This window comes from Mixophyes fleayi, chromosome 6 (assembly GCF_038048845.1).
Source record: "Mixophyes fleayi isolate aMixFle1 chromosome 6, aMixFle1.hap1, whole genome shotgun sequence".
In the NCBI taxonomy this organism is placed as follows: Eukaryota; Metazoa; Chordata; class Amphibia; order Anura; family Limnodynastidae; genus Mixophyes; species Mixophyes fleayi.
The window spans coordinates 106,382,571-106,387,780 of NC_134407.1; the positions used below are offsets into that span (position 1 = coordinate 106,382,571).

At 42.2% G+C, this 5,210-nt stretch overlaps 1 non-coding gene across 1 annotated transcript; it reads left to right on the top strand.

The window, feature by feature from the left end:
* Window positions 1-1,864: 1,864 nt before the first annotated feature.
* LOC142095521 (small nucleolar RNA SNORD50) lies at window positions 1,865-1,936 on the top strand. The gene has a single exon (XR_012677787.1). It is a non-coding gene; the product is annotated as a small nucleolar RNA SNORD50 (small nucleolar RNA).
* Window positions 1,937-5,210: the final 3,274 nt, after the last annotated feature.

Genomic DNA, 5,210 nt, shown 5'->3' on the forward strand with positions numbered 1-5,210 from the left:
TTCAACTCTTAATTTCAGTGTAAAAATAAAGCTATTATGTTTTTTTTTTTTTTGCATTATAGACTAATATCTTAATATCATATGTTGTGATGGATTCAATGTACTTGGCAACACCTCAACAGTTCAGTGCATGATGGGTGCAGTTTAAATATTTTTCTTACCTTACACCATAAATAATAATAATAATAATAATAATAATAATAATAATAATAATAAATAGGAAAAGTGTAAGTTTAAGCAAAGACTAAAGCTTAAGTTTTATCAGTATTATATGCAATAAAATAAAGTGCTCTGCAGTATTTCTGGGATGTGAATGAGGCATTGACCGTGACATGACAAAAGGAGTTTTGCGCACAACCCTATCATCAGATGCAACCTATTTTATAATTATGCTGTTTTTTTCTAGTCTGAGAGAGGCATGAAAGCTGTTGTCCCTTATGGAAAGAAAATCAATTTGGTCATTCGTGAATTAACGCTGCTCTCACTTTTAATCGGTTTAACATTCTATAGACTAAAGAGGCAAAAAATCAACAGAAAATGCTTCAATACAGAAGAATAGGCATATGGAAATACATATTCAATAAAGTGGCAAAGGCTGAAAAGATATGTGGTTAAAATGAGCAAAATCTTATTATCTTTGATATAAAATGTATCCTATCTCTTTTGTTATATCATCTTTTCTGTATAGCTTCTTGAAAGCTCTATAACAATTGCTCCTGAAGCTTTTTTTTAAACATGCTCAATCAGATATGGAATGAACTAGAGATGAGCGGGCTCGGATTGCGCTAATCCGAGCCCACCCGAACAGTGCTCGGATCCGACGGGATCCGAGCACAGTTCGGGTATTTCCGGCACACAAAAATAATGAAACGGAGGCTATGACGTCCAAGTCTCGCGTCGGATATCGCGAGACTCGGATCGCATAAATTCCCCGCTCACCACTTCCTAGCGACTTCATAGACTCCAGTCAAATATCGGGTCAGACCACAAAAATGTAAGTTTTCCTTGAACGTATTGCACACTGAAACCTCGCTGCATGTAGAATGTCTGATAAAAGGCAATAATACCTTTGCAAAATAATAAATGTAGTTTAAAACTGCTATGTCGAACGTCCCTATATTAAATTGTATGTAACATGGAAAAATAATATAATACTTCTTCTTTAAGAATAAAAAAAAGTTCCACAACATTAAACGCGGTTCTGTACACTGTTCACCTTTAGCAGTTTATAGAGACTTGGCAAGTACCAGCGTTTGACAGATGTCCAATCTCAGCTCAAGGAAACAGAACTAAATTCTTCTTACTCATAGGCCAGGAATGTTTATGGTGAAATCTTTTCAGATAATGGGTGTTTTACCACATGAAAACTGGGCATTACAGCCCTCGGGTTATTAGGGCACCAGGCACAATGGCAGAGCATTCCTCTCTTATCATATAACAGCCTAAATAAATCACTTATAAATGTCATATAAGATATCATCAAGTATCCCTCACTGTATATTATAAGAATATTACAAGTCAGAGAGCAGTCAATACTATTTTACATAAGGCTACAAAATCTGAGGTTACTCATAGTATGTATGCTACAAATTAGAGTACGTTATACTCAACTGTGACTCTATAAACATTCCTAAACAATTTTGACAGCACAGTGGCACAGTAGTTAGCATTGCTTCCTCACAGTGCTGGGGTCATATGGGTTTGAGATTCCAACCCTGGCAATATCTATGTGGAGTTTGTATGTTCTCCTAATGAGTTGTGAGGGTTTTCTTTGGGTGCTCTGGTTTCCTCCCAATGTCCAAAAACATACTAATTGACTATTTGTGTGTTTGTTTTATAGCAAATGTCAAACTTAAATTTACCTGAACTGTGATGAGTCTATCCCGAACCTGACTTGTGTGATGACACACTTTATTATGGATCTGACTGCTGAGTTCATTTAGGTGGTGATAAAAACTAGGTATTTCAGTGAATAGTTGGGAGTATCTTGTATGGAGAAAACTATTTGGTTAGCTTCTCGGCATGAAGTGTAGTGACATTGTTTATCCATAAAGTTCCATATTTTACTAGCCATGTCCCTGTGTGCATATTTGTACAGATTTTTTGCGTTACCTAGGAGACTGCAAGCAAGGCACTGATACTGCCGTATAAGTCCAGTGGTACTGCTGTTTAAGTCCACTGATCCTGCCACGTGTTTGTGCCACGTGTTTGTGCCTCCCACTTGTGTCGCTTAGCTTAGTCATCCAGCTACCTCGGTGCAACCTTTTGGCCTAAAAACAATATTGTGAGGTGTGAGGTGTTCAGAATAGACTGGAAATGAGTGGAAATGAATGTTATTGAGGTTAATAATAGTGTAGGAGTGAAAAAAAAAATAAAAAAAAAAAAATGCATTTTAGCACTTTTTATGCTTTTTTTAAAAAAAATCGGAACCCAAAACCCAAAATCAGAACCAAAACCTTTTGTGGGGTGTTTTGGCAAAACAAATCAGAACCCAAAACCAAACCTCAAGATAATCAGAACCCAAAACCCAAAACACAAAACACGAAAAGTGGCCGGTGCATACCCCTAGAATGAACCTATATAGTTTAATACTGTTTACATGTCTTAATAGCACTGGTAGTGATTGTTTATGTATACTACACAATATCCATGAATTAGTCCTAGTTGTAACAGTAAACTATAGATCTTTGTATGGTATAGACAAATGTGTTAGTAATAATAAAATAGCACACAGTTATTTAAAAATACAATTTGCAAACTTTCAGAAAAATAACTGGTTCTCTTTAAATGACAAACTTTCTAATAATAACCTAGTTTTTATATTGTACAGACCGAAATGAATTAATCTCTAATATGCACTACTGCCAGAAAAATAAAAAAATACATATTTAAAAATATGCTAAGCTTTAAAAAAAAAAGCCTTCAAACAAAATGTCATGTAAGCAAGTGGAAATTCACTTTACCACATGAACATGATTTTTCATGACATGATCAATGCTTTTTCTTGTTATAATGCTAATTCTCTTTTTATAGAATACAGTGGGACTAGAGGCAACTGCCTCTTTAGCGCAATTATTATTATTATTATTATTATCATTTATTTGTTAGGCGCCACAAGACTTCCGCAGCGCCGTACACAAAGCAGTAGACTATACAGGGTATAACAGTACAGAACAATAAACAAAAATACCAATGCTTCAGAAACTCCAGTTAGGTCAATGCAGTAGAGGCGGAGTAGAAGAACAGGTGTGGAGACAAGAGGGAAGAAGACCCTGCTCATTCGAGCTTACATCCTAAGGGTGGGTAAACGAAACAGACACAATTGGAGGAAGTTGAAGTGTGGGGGGAGGGACCGGGAGGAGAGAGGGTAGAACGTTTGGAGGAGATGCGGGTTAGGTAGAAGGTTGGTAGGCTTTAAGGAACAGGTGAGTTTTGAGTGCTCGATTGAAGGAGCACAGATTAGGAGAGAGACGGATGGAGCGAGGGAGGTCGTTCCAGTGGAGGGGGGCGGCACGGGAGAAGTCTTGGATTCTGGAGTGGGAAGTGGTGATAAGAGTGGAGGAGAGGCGGCGGTCATTAGCTGAGCGTAGGGAGCGGGCAGGAGTGTGATTGGAGATGAGGTTAGAGATGTAAGGGGCCGTAGACTGAGAGAGAGCCTTGTTCGTGGTTGTAAGGAGTTTGAAAAGGATTCTGTAGGGGAAAGGGAGCAAGTGTAAGGCAAGGCAGAGAGGGGAGGCAGAGGAGGAGCGGCGTGAAAGGAAGATGAGTCTTGCAGCCGCATTGAGTATAGAGCAGAGGGGTGCGAGGTGGGAGTGGGGGAGGCCAGTAAGGAGGATGTTGCAGTAATCAAGGCGGGAGATGATGAGTGCGTGTATGATAGTTTTGGTGGCTTCCTGAGAGAGGAAGGGACGGATGGGGGCAATGTTGCGGAGTTGGAAGCGACAGGCTTGGGCGAGGGATTGAATGTGGGGGGCAAAAGAGAGAGAGGAGTCAAGAGTGACCCCAAGGCAGCGGAGTTGGCCGACAGAGGAGATGGTGGAGTTGTTAACAACGATCGAGAGGTCATGGTGGGAAGGGAGTCGAGGCGGGGGAAAGACAATGAGTTCAGTTTTAGAGATGTTAATTTTGAGAAAGCGCGAGGACATCCAGGAGGTGATGGCTGAGAGGCAGTCAGATACACGAGAGAGGAGGGAGGAGGAAAGATCAGGAGAAGATATGTAGATGTTGAGTCATCAGCATAGAGGTGATACTGAAGACCGAAAGAGGAGATGAGAGCGCCAAGGGAGGAAGTGTAGAGCGAAAATAGTAGAACAGAGCCTTGAGGGACTCCAATAGGGAGAGGGGAGGGGGTGGAGGAAGAACCAGACGTGGATACAGAGAAAGAGCGGTTAGCAAGGTATGAGGTGAACCAGGCATGGATCGAACCGGAAAGGCAGAGAGAGAGAAGAGTTTGCAGCAGGAGGGGGTGGTCTACAGTGTCAAAGGCCGCGGAGAGATCGAGGAGGATGAGTAGGGAGAAGTGACCCTTGGCTTTGGCTGACAGGAGATCATTGGTAACTTTGGCCAAGGCAGTTTCAGTGGAGTGGAGGGGGCGATAGCCAGATTGGAGGGGGTCAAGGAGGGAGTTGACCGAGTGGTGTCTGGTGAGGCGGCTGCAGACAATCCGCTCGAGTAATTTGGAGGCATAGGGGAGAAGAGAGATAGGGCGATAATTTGTAGGGGTGAAGGAGCACCAGAGCTGATTAATAGAGGGCGGTGAAGCGATGGTGGTGGCGGGAGAGGGATTGGAGGAGGAAATGTTCAGTCTGATGGCCTCAATTTTGGAAGAGAAGAAGGTGGAGAAGTCAGAGGCGGAGAGGGAAGGTGGGAGAGGGGGAGGTGGGAGAGAGGATGGAGTTGAAGGTGGCAAATAGGCGACGGGGATTGGAGGACTGAGAAGAAATGAGGGACTTAAAGTAGGATTGTTCAGCAAGGGACAGGGCAGAGCAGAAAGAGGAGAGCATAAATTTAAAGTGGAGGAAGTCAGCCAGGGAACAAGATTTCCTCCAGAGGCGTTCAGCTGTGCGAGAGCATTTTTGAAGGAAGCGTGTAAGTTTGGAGTGCCAGGGTTGGGGAAAAAGGCATCGGCGGCGGATAGAAGAGGCTGGGGCAACAGCGTCTAAGGCAGTAGTGAGGGATTTGTTGTAGACCGAGGACGCCTGATCAGGGCA